The 14,956-nt window shown below is 44.3% G+C and overlaps 1 protein-coding gene across 2 annotated transcripts in view; it reads left to right on the top strand.

Moving 5' to 3' along the window:
- The first annotated feature begins 2,008 nt into the window (after window positions 1-2,008).
- LOC309334703 (uncharacterized protein) overlaps window positions 2,009-14,956 on the top strand; it is a 28,674-nt gene continuing 15,726 nt past the window's right edge. The window contains exons 1-2 of one of the 2 annotated variants that reach the window (XR_014153235.1): window positions 2,027-2,115; window positions 9,062-10,255. The gene's annotated coding sequence lies outside the window, so the exon portion shown is untranslated. Of the gene's footprint in view, window positions 2,116-9,061; window positions 10,256-14,956 lie in introns of those variants that run through there. The other variant, XM_081849289.1, reaches the window with a different exon arrangement.

Genomic DNA, 14,956 nt, shown 5'->3' with positions numbered 1-14,956 from the left:
AGTCCCCGTCTCACCAAGGGATTGAATCATAGAATCATAGAGTTGGAAGAGATCACAAGGGCCATCGAGTCCAACCCCCTGCCAAGCAGGAAACACCATCAGAGCACTCCTGACATATGGTTGTCAAGCCTCTGTTTAAAGACCTCCAAAGAAGGAGACTCCACCACACTCCTTGGCAGCAAATTCCACTGTCGAACAGCTCTTACTGTCAGGAAGTTCTTCCTAATGTTTAGGTGGAATCTTCTTTCTTGTAGTTTGGAACCATTGCTCCGTGTCCGCTTCTCTGGAGCAGCAGAAAACAACCTTTCTCCCTCCTCTATGTGACATCCTTTTATATATTTGAACATGGCTATCATATCACCCCTTAACCTCCTCTTCTCCAGGCTAAACATACCCAGCTCCCTTAGCCGTTCCTCATAAGGCATCGTTTCCAGGCCTTTGACCATTTTGGTTGCCCCCCTCTGGACACGTTCCAGTTTGTCAGTGTCCTTCTTGAACTGTGGTGCCCAGAACTGGACACAGTACTCCAGGTGAGGTCTGACCAGAGCAGAATACAGTGGCACTATTACCTCCCTTGATCTAGATGCTATACTCCTATTGATGCAGCCCAGAATTGCATTGGCTTTTTTAGCTGCCGCGTCACACTGTTGGCTCATGTCAAGTTTGTGGTCAACCAAGACTCCTAGATCCTTTTCACATGTACTGCTCTCAAGCCAGGTGTCACCCATCTTGTATTTGTGCCTCTCATTTTTTTTGCCCAAGTGCAATACTTTACATTTCTCCCTGTTAAAATTCATCTTGTTTGTTTTGGCCCAGTTCTCCAATCTGTCAAGGTCGTTTTGAAGTGTGATCCTGTCCTCTGGGGTGTTAGCCACCCCTCCCAGTTTGGTGTCATCTGCAAATTTGATCAGGATGCCCTTGAGTCCATCATCCAAGTCGTTGATAAAGATGTTGAATAAGACCGGGCCCAAGACAGAACCCTGTGGCACCCCACTAGTCACTCTTCTCCAGGATGAAGAGGAACCATTGATGAGCACCCTTTGGGTTCGGTCAGTCAGCCAGTTACAAATCCACTGAGTGGTAGCATAGTCAAGACCACATTTTACCAGCTTCTTTACAAGAATATCATGGGGCACCTTGTCAAATGCTTTGCTGAAATCAAGGTAGGCTACATTCACTGCATTCCCTTCATCTACCAGGGTTGTAATTCTGTCAAAAAATGAGATCAGGTTAGTCTGACATGACTTATTTTTCAGAAATAGATGCTGACTATTGGTGATCACAGCATTCCTTTCTAGGTGCTCACAGACTGTTTTCTTAATGATCTGCTCCAGAATCTTCCCTGGTATTGATGTCAGACTGACTGGGCGGTAATTATTTGAGTCCTCTCTTTTCCCCTTTTTGAAAATAGGGACAACATTTGCCCTCCTCCAGTCTGCCGGGACTTCGCCTGTTCTCCAGGAATTCTCAAAGATGACTGCCAGTGGTTCTGAGGTCACATCTGCCAGTTCTTTTAATACTCTTGGATGCAGTTCATCTGGCCCTGGAGACTTGAATACATCTAGACTAGCCAAGTATTGTTGTACTATCTCCTTAGTTATTCTGGGCTGTGTTTCCTCTGCTGAATCATTTGCTCCAAATTCTTCAGGTCGGGCATTGTTTTCTTTATCGGAGAAGACTGAGGCAAAGAAGGCATTGAGGAGTTCAGCCCTTTCTGTGTCCCCTGTTTGCATTTCACTATCTTCTCCTCTGAGTGACCCCACGGTTTCTTTGTTCTTCCTTTTACTACTAACATACCCATAAAAGCCTTTTTTTGTTGCTTTTAACCTCTCTAGCAAGCCTGAGTTCATTCTGTGCTTTAGCTTTTCTGACTTTGTGTCTACATGTGCTGGCTATTTGTTTGAATTCCTCTTTGGTGGTTTCCCCCCTTTTCCATTTATTTGCTTCAATTTCCTGCCCAGAGCCTCGTAGTCTCTTTTGATCTTCTGGAGGCTATTGCTTGCAGTGTCAATTGATTGAGACCCATCAATTATCCTCAACTGGTTAAGTTGGCCTGTCAAAGCTTTTCCTGGGTTGTGTCTGCTGTTGCATGCTGACAGCTTCTAGGACCCACAGGTGAGAGTACAGGTTGGGGATTAATGGTGGACCAATCACCCCAGAAGGAGCCCTATATGTCTCCCACGAGAGGTACTATTGCAGCTCCAATATGGAAGGCTGAAGTTTCCATTAAGTACAGTTATATATTGATGTTTAATATGGAGCTTCTTCAGTGTGACACAGATTCCGCATTGAAATAGAGGAGGTACCTCCAGGAGTGAGGCAAATGGAGAAAGGACAGTGAGAGAGGCCTGGGCAGAGAATTTACACTAGGATAGTCCTGTGTCAGAAAACGGGAACGAGATCAGGTGGCACATCATAATTATAAATATTAATTAGAATGAGTGGTAATTGAACTTGATGTGTGTCATATTCCTTTGTTCTCTCCCTTGCAACACCAACAGGATTTTGTCTCCCTGCACTCTGAAGCAGACGATGGAGAAATCAGGCAATAATTCTGGGGGGCCATCTGTAAATTCAAAAGGAATAACAAATAAACCATTTGAATGTATAGAGTGTGGAAAGAGCTTCTCTCATAGTGGGAAACTTCGACGACATCATCAAACTCACACAGGGGAGAAACCATTTGAATGTATAGAGTGTGGAAAGAGCTTCAGTCAAAGGGGACACTTAAGACAACATCAACGAACTCACACAGGGGAAAAACCATTTGAATGTATAGAGTGTGGAAAGAGCTTCAGTCTAAGGGGAAACCTTAGAATACATCAGCGAACTCACACAGGGGAGAAACCATTCAGATGTATAGAGTGTGGAAAGAGCTTCTCTAATAGTTGGAAACTTCAACGGCATCATCTAACTCACACAGCGGAAAAACCATTCAGATGCATGGAGTGTGGAAAGAGCTTCAGTGATAGTGGACACTATAAACTACATCAACGAACTCACACAGGGGAAAAACCCTTTAAATGTATAGAGTGTGGAAAGAGCTTCACTCAAAGTGGACACTATAGACTACATCAACAAACTCACACAGTGGAGAAACCATTTAAATGTATAGAGTGTGGAAAGAGCTTCAATCAAAGTGAGAAACTTCAACAACATCATCGAACTCACACAGGGAAGAAACCGTTTAAATGTATGCAGTGTGGTAAAAGTTTCAATAAAAGTGGACACTATAAACTACATCAACGAACTCACACAGGGGAGAAACCATTTGAATGTATAGAGTGTGGAAAGAGCTTCAGTCAAAGTGGATACCTTAGAATACATCAGCGAACTCACACAGGGGAAAAACCATTTAAATGCATAGAGTGTGGAAAAAGCTTCAGTCAAAGTGGACACTATAGACTACATCAACAAACTCACACAATGGAGAAACCATTTGAATGTATAGCGTGTGGAAAGAGCTTCAGTCAAAGTGAGAAACTTCAACAACATCATCAAACTCACACAGGGGAGAAACCATTTAAATGCATAGAGTGTGGAAACAGCTTCAGTCAAAGTGGACACTATAAAGTACATCAGCGAACTCATACAGAGGAAAAACCATTTGAATGTATAGAGTGTGGAAAGAGCTTCGCTGATAGTGGGAAACTTCGACGACATCATCAAACTCACACAGGGGAAAAACCATTTAAATGTATAGAGTGTGGAAAGAGCTTCAATCTAAGTGAAACCCTTAGAAAACATCAGCGAACTCACACAGGGGAGAAACCATTTAAATGTATAGAGTGTGGGAAGGGCTTCAGTCAAAGTGGAAACTTAAGACAACATCAACGAACTCACACAGGGGAAAAACCATTTGAATGTATAGAGTGTGGAAAAAGCTTCAGTCATAGTGGACACTGTAAACGACATCAACGAACACACACGGGAAAAACGATTTGACTGCATAGAGTGTGGAAAGAGCTTCAGTTGCTGGCTAAAAGACTGGCTACTTCTCGAAGACACTGACGTATTGGATTTGGAAGGTTTTGACAATGCTTTTGGTTGGCATGCATATTTATGGTATGACAAGGTTAAGATCAATAAGGCCTTTAAGAACCACATTGTCAGGAAAGCAGTGTTTAATGTCTGGACAAAATATAAAGACTTATTGGAAAATAAAACTCCAAGGTGGCTTTCACCTCTGGAAGCCAAGGCCCGAAAAAGACCCAATATGGAGGCCAAATGGCCAAAATATTGGGAAATATTAGAAAAAGATGGAGACAATTGGAAATTGCAGAGTTTGGAGAAAATGAAGGATAAGGTGCGAGACTGGTTACATTATGCTCAGATTAAAGAAGTTTTTAAAAATGACAAAAAAGTTAGGGTTCCAGGTGGAGAAATCGAAGTTAGAAACAGAATTGTTAGAACCAAAGACCAAGGTATTATCTAGAATGTATAACTTGCTGCTAAAGTGGAATACACAAGACGAAATGGTTAAATCGGCTATGATAAAATGGGCACAGGACATTGGGCATAACATTATGTTTGAGGACTGGGAAAGGTTGTGGACCACTGGGCTGAACTTCACCGCATGTAATGCTCTGAAGGAAAATGTTATGAAAATGATATATAGATGGTACATGACCCCAGTTAAACTTGCCAAAATATACCATTCGTCTGATAATAAATGTTGGAAATGTAAAGAAAATGAAGGAACATTCTTTCACCTCTGGTGGACATGCCCTAAGGTGAAGGTCTTCTGGGAAATGATATATAATGAGCTGAAAAAGGTATTTAAGTATACCTTCACAAAGAAACCAGAGGCCTTTCTTCTGGGCATTGTCGGCCAGAAGGTGTTAAAGAAGGATCGAACATTTTTCATGTATGCAACAACGGCAGCAAGGATTCTCATCGCAAAAAACTGGAAAACTCAAGATCTACCCACACTGGAAGAGTGGCAGATGCAGCTGATGGACTATATGCAACTGGCCGAGATGACCGGCAGAATCCGTGATCTGGGAGAAGAGAAGTTGGAGGAAGACTGGGAGAAATTCAAGATGTATTTACAAAAACATTGTAATTTGGTTGAATGTTAAGAAGGATGCTAGATTATAAAAAACTGGTCACCACTAAACTAGATTTAAATTTGATGATAAGTGAGATTAAAGAAAACATAAATTTTATGGAGAATTGCTAGATTATACTTAAATGAGAGAATATAAGATCGTAAACAAGTTGATAATTTGCTTGGAAAAACCTTTTAACGATGTAAATGGGAGCGGGAGACGTGAGGGAGTCCTAAGAAGTGATGAAACTACGTTGTGATAGAAGTAAGATTGTTTATTATTGGTGCATTTGTATTTAAAAACTCTAATAAATATTTATAAAAAAAAAAAAGGAAAGAGCTTCAGTTGAAGTGAAAACCTTGGAACACATCATCAAACTCACACAGGGGAGAAACCATTTAAATGTACAGAGTGTGGAAAGAGCTTCTGTTGAAGTGGACAGTACAGTGGTGCCCCACAAGACGAATGCCTCGCAAGACGAAAAACCCGCTAGACGAAAGGGTTTTCCGTTTTGGAGGCGCTTTGCAAAACGAATTTCCCTATGGGCTTGCTTCGCAAGAAGAAAGCCCATAGGGAAATCTCCGGGGACCTCTTTTAAATGCTAGCGGTGGGGAGCAAAGCCTTCCCCCCCCCCTCCGGCCTTCAGAAGAGGTCCAGGAAGGCCGGCGGGGGCCAAAAGGCTTTGCTCCCCACCGCCAGCATTTTAAAAGCAGTCCGGGATAGCAGGGAAGCGCTTCCCGCTTCCCGCTTCGCCCCCCACCGGCCTTCAGAAGAGGTCGGGGGACAGACTGTCCTCGGACCTGGTCTGAAGGCGGTTTCCATAGGAACGCATTAATTGATTTTTAATGCATTCCTATGGGAAACCGTGCTTCGCAAGACGAAAAACTCGCAAGACGAAAAGACTTGCGGAACGAATTAATTTCGTCTTGCGAGGCACCACTGTATAAAATTCATCCGCAAATTCACATGGTTGAAACGCTTTAAATGTAAGGAGTACGGAAAGTAATGCGGGTAACATCTTGAAATAGTAGAATACAAGATGCAGTGTAATGTTAGTGAGGGGTGTGTCATTTGGAGAGCTGGTGGTGAATAATGGTGGGCTGAGTGTCACATGGTTTTTGGTCTTTGGTGGAGAGATTGGAAATGTTCATGTGGAGGTGTAGAAGGACAGTTTGATAGACTTTCTTACTCAGGAATTTGCTGATTTTTGGGACTTCCCATTGGATCAAGATGATTTCAAAATTGTGACTGCCTTTAGACTCGGAAGAGGAGGGAGGAAAGAGAAGAATAGAATAAGAGACTGTTTGATTACCCTCCGATCTAAAGAAGAGAGAGACAAAATTTTGGGCTGGCACTATCAGAACCCTCTGGTAGAGTGGAGATCTTTAAGGCCATTCCGAAATATCTTTTGGATCTTAGGTTGGACTTCAGTGACCTGGTTGGCTTATTGAGAAAGAACAAAATCAACTTCAGGTGGGAATTCCCCCAAGGCCTATCCTTCAATTTCAGAGGAAAGAAGATAAAGATAAAATCAGTGGAAGATAAAGCTACATTTTTGGACAAGCACGGAGACGATTTACAGAAGGAGCTGGGGCAAAAGCCAGAAGTATCGGACAGAAGACCACTTGATAGAGGACTAGAACAAAAAGCGCTGGAAAAAGGATCACCAATACTGGATGTAGCAAACCTATCCTATGGACTGGACAATTTAGTGAAACCAACAGAAGTAGAGCAACTACAGGGTGCACTTGGAGGAAAATCAAAGTAACCACATCATGGCACTGCAAATATTAAGCTGGAACATTAATGGTTGTAACTATCCCGAGAAAAGACGCAGAGTCTTTCATTTATTGAAAAAGGAACAATTGGACTTGATTTGCCTACAAGAAACACATGTGACTAGGCTACATAGGAAAATTCTGAGCAATAAAAGATTGGGACAAGAATTTATTTCATCAGACAAAGTTAAAAAAAGAGGAGTAGTAATCTATGCAAAGGGGAGCCTATCACCGAAATTTATATTTAAAGACGATCAAGGAAGTCTTGTGGCAATTGAAATTCAATCACAACAAAAGAAATTTCTAATTGTAGGCATTTATGCACCAAATGAGGGAAAATCAGAATTCTTTAAGAAGCTGCATGAGACTCTGTTGGACTATATGGATTACAATATAATTTTGATGGGGGACATGAATGGAGTGGTTTCTACAAATATGGATAAGGCACAGAGACAGGTAGTCTTCAAGTCAGTACATCGTGACTGTCTCAATCGCTGGAAGAATCCGTCAGTGGGCGTTTCCTGAATTTCTTCCAACATAGAAGTTCTTTCACACCCAATCGACGCCTGCCTTCTCTGCGCGAAAGCTTTCTGCGCAGAGTGGGCGTCCCCAGAGGAGGTCCCGTGCTCCCCCCCCGCTGGCTTCACTGGAAGAGTCCTGGAGCCTTCTCTCCGCAGCTCCCTCGGACTCCCCTTTCTCCCTGGCGTCACGTCTATCTCCTTCCCCAGCGGAAGCTTCCTTTCTCCCTTTGCTGGTTCCCTCTCCAGCATCATTAGGGAGCCTCAGCACCACCCTTGGCTCTGATGGCAGTTTCCTGACATCCACCTCCCTCCCAGGGCCCTCCCCACCCCCGGTTCCTGGGCGGTGAAGCGGGAAACCCCTGGAACGAACTATTCCCTCCCTCAGATGATTCAAACATCGTTCTCCACCTGCTGCTGTCTCTGTCCTCTGGCCAATCTCCCCAATCTGAGTCCTCTTCCTCTGATACCTCCCTTCCCTCTCCCTCTGAAGGAGCATACCCCATAAATTCTTCTACATCATCCGTGGTCCCAAATTGCTCCTCCCAAAATCTTTCCAACGGTTTCGGTTTCCTTGGAAACCGGCGATGAAACTCCCCCAGCAGACACTCATCCCTTATCTCTCCTGCAGGGACCCACGTGTTTTCTGACTCAGGCTCTCCCTCCCAAGCTACCAAATATTCCACCTGCCTCCCCTTCCAACTTGAGTCAAGAATTTCCGCTGCCTGACCACTGAGTTCCCTCTCCTCCACCTCTGGGTGACTGGGGATCTCTCTCTCTCGCCCCGGAAACTCCCTCCCTTCTCGGTATGGTGAAAGTAAAGACCGGTGGAACACCGGATGCAACTTCATGTTGGTTGGCAGTTTGAGCCTGAAAGCCACAGGATTCACCTGCTGCGTTACCTCAAAAGCTCCCAGTCGCCTTGGCCGTCATTTTTTACAACCTCCCTTGAACGGTAGCCCTTTGGTTGACAACCACACCCGGTCCCCAACCCTTATGGTCTCCCCTTCTCTGCGGTGCTTGTCTGCCTGCCTCTTGTACTCTTCCTTGGCCCTCTCCAGGTTCATTTTAAGCTGCTGGTGTAAGGCCTCCATTTCTTCCACAAATTGCTCTGCCGCAGGAACACTCCCCCTCTCCTCCCCCTCCCCTAGGAGGGCCCTGGGGTGACATCTGTAATTGGCCATGAAAGGACTCATCCCCGTGGACATATGCTCCACGTTATTGTAAGCAAATTCGGCCAGCGCTAGCTTTTCCACCCAGTCGTTCTCTCTCTCACTGACGTAGCAGCGTAGGTACTGTTGGAGTATGCTATTGGCCCTTTCCGCTTGCCCGTTGATTTCTGGGTGACGGGCCGTTGAGAAACTCACCTCAACTTGAAGCAAGCTCATGAGCTTCCTCCAGAACCTGGAAGTGAATTGCCTTCCTCTGTTGGACAAAACCCTCAAGGGGGCGCCATGCAACCGAAAAACGTGATCAACAAACAGCCTAGCTGTTTCTTCTGCCGATACTGCATGCGAGCAAGCAATGAAATGGCACATCTTGGTCAACAGGTCAACTACCACCATGACAGCTGTTTTCCCCCTGGACTTAGGCAAATCGGTCATAAAATCTATAGATATCACCTCCCATGGTTTCCCCGGAGTGGGCAAGGGTTCTAGTAACACTTCCCCGGAGTGGGCAAGGGTTCTAGTAGGGTCCTTTGCAACACCAACAGGATTTTGTCTCCCTGCACTCTGAAGCAGACGATGGAGAAGACAGGCAAGAATTCTGGGGGGCCATCTGTAAATTCAAAAGGAATAACAAAGAAACCATTTGAATGTATAGAGTGTGGAAAGAGCTTCAGTCAAAGTGGACACTATAGACTACATCATCAAACACACACAGGGAAAAAACCATTTAAATGTATAGAGTGTGGAAAGAGCTTCAGTCAAAGGGGAAACCTTAGAATACATCAGCGAACTCACACAGGGGAGAAACCATTTAAATGTATAGAGTGTGGAAAGAGCTTCAGTCATAGTGGACACTGTAAACGACATCAACGAACACACGGGAAAAACCATTTGACTGCATAGAGTGTGGAAAGAGCTTCAGTTGAAGTGAAAACTGTTGCTTATTTGCTGTTTAGTAGCGCTGCAGAGAGCTTGCTGGGGAGACCATGCATTAAAAAGGGACTAAAAAATAATTTAAACAAGGTTTTAATAACAAAAACAAAAACTCCTTATACACTAAATACATCAATAACAAACCAGACCCAACCACCAACCCATCCCCCAGGGTACTGAGGGAGCTAGTTGCTGCTTATTATATACTATGCCCAAATGCTGACACAGCTTGATTAACACAACTCAGCAGCACCTGCTATGTTTCACAGCTGTAAGACTGGGTCTCGTTATTTGCCCTGGCTCAGGCCCTTAAAGACATACACAACTTGTGAAACAATAATGAACTTTCACATTTTAAAGTGACCATTCAACATTTCCCCTGCAGTTCATTATTGTGGAACAAAAACAAAGCATATCTTGTACATGTCTTTCATGTGTAACCTTTGGAAGAGCGTTAGTAAAAATGTCTGCAATTTGATTGTCACCTGGAACATATTGAAATACAATCATCAGCAATTAGTTTCTTTGCAAACTGTAAACGTAACCTTCAGACTCTAGTGCGCTGCGTATTGTGGAGTGTGGAAAGAGCTTCAGTCTGAGTGAGAAACTTCGACGACATCATCTAACTCACACAGGGGAGAAACCATTTAAATGTATAGAGTGGGAAAAGAGCTTCAGTGATAGTGGACACTATAGAGTACATCATCAAACTCACACAGGGGGAAAACCATTTGAATGCATTGAGTGTGGAAAGAGCTTCAGTCGAAATGGACAATATAGACAACATCAACGAACAAACACATGGGAAAAACCATTTGATTTTATAGAGTGTGGAAAGAGATTGTCAAAGTGGACACTGTAAACGACATCAACGAACACACACGGGAAAAACCATTTGAATGTATAGAGTGTGGAAAAAGCTTCAGTCGAAGTGGACACTATAAAATTCATCTACAAATTCACATGGGTGAAACGCTTTAAATGTAAGGAGTACGGAAAGTAATGCGGGAAACATCGTAAAATAGTAGAATACAAGATGCAGTGTAAGGTTAGGGAGGGGTGTGTCATCTGAAGAGCTGGTGGTGAATAATGGTGGGCTGAGTCACGTGGTTTTTGGTCTTTGGTGGAGAGATTGGAAATGTTCATGTTTGAAGTTGGGATGTGAGAGTTGTGAAAAGTGGAGTGTGAGACTTTTTGTGTTGCTTTGGATGTGATGTACAGTTGTTTAATATACGAAGAGTCGCATCACTCCCATTCTTATAATTGCAATAAAGGAACAATTAAGACACAGAAATCTGAAAGCTTCTTCATACATGCAGACGGTAGTCTTGAAACCCTTGTATATACCGTATTTTTCGCTCTATAACACGCACCTGACCATAGCACGCACATCGTTTTTAGAGGAGGAAAACAAGGGGGGAAACATTCTGAATGAAACAGTGGATGTATCATTTTTGGGCTTCATGCTGTGGCCACAGACATGTGATCTGATGGTGAATTTGGGGTGACCCAATGCAAAAATCCTGAGAATTCCTGTGGATCCATGCTTTGTAACCACGTTTTTGCACCCTTGCAGCCCCAGGCAACAGTGGGTGCGTGATTTTTTTGGTGCAGGCTGTAGCCATGGACATGCTATGTGATTTGATGGTGAATTTGGGGTGACCCAATGCAAAGATCCTGAGAATTCCTGTGGATCCATGCTTTGTAACCACGTTTTTGCACCATTGCAGCCCCAAGCAACAGTGGGTGCATGATTTGGGGGGGGGGCAGGCTGTAGCCATGGACATGCTATGTGATCTGATGGTGAATTTGGGGTGACCCAATGCAAAGATCCTGAGGATCCATGTGGATCTATGCTTTGTAACCACATTTTAAGTGGGGAGCGAAGGAAAAACAAAGAAGGGACATGAGAGGGGTGTGCAGAGAAGCAGCTGGCTAAGAATGCAGGAGAGGGATTTAACGGAGGGAGAAAAGAAAGGCAAAAGTTTCCCCCCACCCAAGCCAGCCCTCTCTCTCTCTCTCTCTTTCCCTCCTGCATGAGCACAGAGATGACACACTGCTTTCCCCTCTGCTTACCTGGAGGGGAGGGGCTTTCCCTGCTCTTTGTTCCGTTTGAGCAAAGACAGCAACGAAACAAGAGGCGGGTGGGCAGTAAGACCCTGAGGCAGAATGCAGGAAAGCAGCCACTTCCTCTTTTCAAGTTTCCCTTCTAGGAGACGCGCAATTTGATTTTTGCCTGCTTTTTCGGCTCCAGGGACCACACATTCGCTCTATAACACGCACAGACATTTCCCCTTCCTTTTTAGGAGAAAAAATCTGCGTGTTATAGAGGGAAAAATACGGTAGTTTATATTGTACGAATTAAATGTGTTACTGCACTTTCTCATTTTTGGCTACGTCAAGGGTGAAGTGTTGAAATAAAACATGATCTCTGGTGGCATCATATAGCTTGTAGCTGGGACCCAGATACAAAGCCTGCTTGCACCCGTGACTGGAACAAAGTGGTAGTCTAAATGTGGTTTGCCTTTTTAGTTTTATAAGATATGAAAATCGCTTATGCTTGCAATTGGAACCCATACTGGTTAACACACAAAACTAGGGCAGCTTTCGGTGTGCTGGGTAAATTCTGGGGGTGGGGCTTTGACCAAATAAGGGCAATAAGGAATGGGCATCGGGATCCTGGGAAATGAGTATAATCGGGTGTTCTGATAGGCTGTAACCTCTGCGCCACCCTCCAGCCAATTGGAGGACAGAAGAGGGACATTTGCCCCCGGGGGGAGGATAAACTCCTGTGTTGTTCTGACCTGGCTGTGCCTGAATAGTTCCCCCATGCTTGCAACGATGCTTTTCTTTAAATAAATTTTGCTACTTCACCAATGGGCTCAGAATTTATTCCTCACACAGAGCAGAGAGTGGGCACCGCCAGAGCCTCTGGCAGCAATGTGCCCGGCGGTGGCACAGGTGTGTGTTAAATGCTTCACTGTAAGCTCCTAGCCAATTATCCCCCAAATAAGAGACACAAGGGGAGAAACCATACGGATGATTATAATGTGGAAAGATGTTCAGGCAGGTCCAAAACTTATAATGCTAAGGGACAACTGCAGGAATGTTAAGGATAGTAGGAAAGGATATGTTGAATAAGTGATATCCTTCCTTCACTCACGCTAGTGAGTGATGCAGCAGAGCAGTTTCCCCTCAATATAGCAGGAAGATAGTTTGCAGATTCATTTGAATCTCTTTAGTTAAGTCATCCAATCTGACTTGCCCAGCTGGATTATTCCTTGTGTCCCCTTTTATCCCTCCTAAAAGACACAAGAGTCTTTCCTTGTTGTTGTTTAGTCGTGTATGACTCTTCGTGACCCCATGGACCAGAGCACGCCAGGCCCTCCTGTCTTCCACTGCCTCCCGCACTTTGGTCAAACTCATGTTTGTAGCTTCGAGAACACTGTCCAACCATCTCGTCCTCTGTCATCCCCTTCTCCTTGTGCCCTCCATCTTCCCCAACATCAGGGTCTTTTCCAGGGAGTCTTCTCTTCTCATGAGGTGGCCAAAGTATTGGAGCCTCAGCTTCAGGATCTGTCCTTCCAGTGAGCACTCAGAGCTGATTTCCTTCAGAATGAATAGGTTTGATCTTCTATAGTCCATGAGTCTCCTCCAGCACCATAATTCAAAAGCATCAATTCTTCGGCGATCAGCCTTCTTTATGGTCCAGCTCTCACTTCCATACATCACTACTGGGAAATCCATAGCTTTAACTACACGGACCTTTGTTGGCAAGGAGATGCCTTTACTTTTTAAGATGCTGTCTAGGTTTGTCATTGCTTTTCTCCCAAGAAGCAGGCATATATTAATTTCGTGGCTGCTGTCACCATCTGCAGTGATCATGGAGCCCAAGAAAGTAAAATCTCTCACTGCCTCCATTTCTTCCCCTTCTACTTGCCAGGAGGTGATGGGACCAGTGGCCATGATCTTCGTTTTTTTGATGTTGAGCTTCAGACCATATTTTGCGCTCTCCTCTTTCACCCTCAATAAAAAGTTCTGCTGGATTTCTCAGAGGCCTTTAATACCATTGACCACAACAACCTCCTGGAACGTGTAGAGGAGCTGGGAGCTGGTGGCACTGTTATGCAGTGGGTCCGCTCCTTTCCTCTGGGTCGTATCCAAAAGGTGGTGTTGGGGGATGAGTGTTGGACCCCTGGGCTCTCACTTGTGGGGTGCCACAGGGTTCCATCCTCTTCCACATGCTGCTGGGAGAGATCTTCAAGGGAGTGGGCTGGGTGTTCATCAGTATGTGGATGATACCCAGTTCTACCTCTCTTTCAAATCGGAACCAGTGAAGGTAGTGAAAGTCCTGTTTGAGTGTCTGGAGGCAGTTGCAGGATATATAGCGGATAACGGATTGAGGTTGAATCCTGACAAGACAGATGTACTGTTTTGGGAGACGGGGCAGGCAAGATTGTAGAATTCCTGGTTCTGAGAGGGGTAACTGTGCCCCTGATGGACCAGGTGTGCAGCCTGGGAGTCATTTTGGACTCACAGCTGTGCATGGAGGCACAGGTCAGTTCTGTGTCCATGGCAGTGTCTACCAGCTGCATCTGGTATGCAGGCTGAGACGCTCCCTGCCTGCAGACTGTCTCCCCAGAGTGGTGCATGCTCTAGTTATCTCCTGCTTGGACTACTGCAATGCGCTCTACATGGGGCTACCTTTGAAGGTGACCTGGAAACGACAACTAATCCAGAATGCGGCAGCTAGACAGGTTACCGAGAGCAGCCAAGACCACATAACAACACCAGTCTTGAAAAACCTACACTGGCTCCCAATATGTTTTTGAGCACAATTCAAAGTGTTGGTGCTGACCTTTAAACCCTAAGCGGCCTCTGCCCAGTAGACCTGAAGGAGCATCACCACCCCCATCGTTTTGCCTGGACAATGAGGTCCAGCTCCGAGGGCCTTCTGGCGGTTCCCTCACTGTGAGAAACGAAGTTACAGGGAGCCAGGCAGAGGGCCGTCTCAGTAGTGGCGCCCGCTCTGTGGAAAGCCCTCCCATCATATATCAAAGAAATAAACAACTACCTGATGTTTAGAAGACATCTGAAGGCAGCTCCGTTTAAGGAAGGTTTTAATGATTGATGTTTTTCATGTATTTTTAATATTCTGTTGGATAATAATAATAATAATAATAATAATAATAATAATTTTGAACTAATTCTTCAGTCATGCTTCTGGGGAGTCTTCCTGCAAGCAGACCACTGCGTACACAAGCGTTTCACAAACCTGGGTTTCCATCTCTTTTTGGAAGTTAACTGCTAAAGACATAGGAAAAACAATCATTGGTAAACATATATATATCTCATTGGAAAACAACTAAATTTATTTATTTATTTATTTATTTATTTATTTAAATAAATAAATAATAATAATAATAAATATTTATGAAGACAACCCAGTTTAGGGAAGTTTTTTATGTTGATGTTTCATCGTGTAAATAAATAATAATAGTCACACA

Source organism: Podarcis erhardii, assembly GCF_964252035.2.
Source record: "Podarcis erhardii genome assembly, chromosome: 2".
NCBI lineage: Eukaryota > Metazoa > Chordata > Lepidosauria > Squamata > Lacertidae > Podarcis > Podarcis erhardii.
The sequence above is the reverse complement of the archived record's forward strand: the minus strand, read 5'-3'. Positions and strand labels throughout refer to the sequence as shown.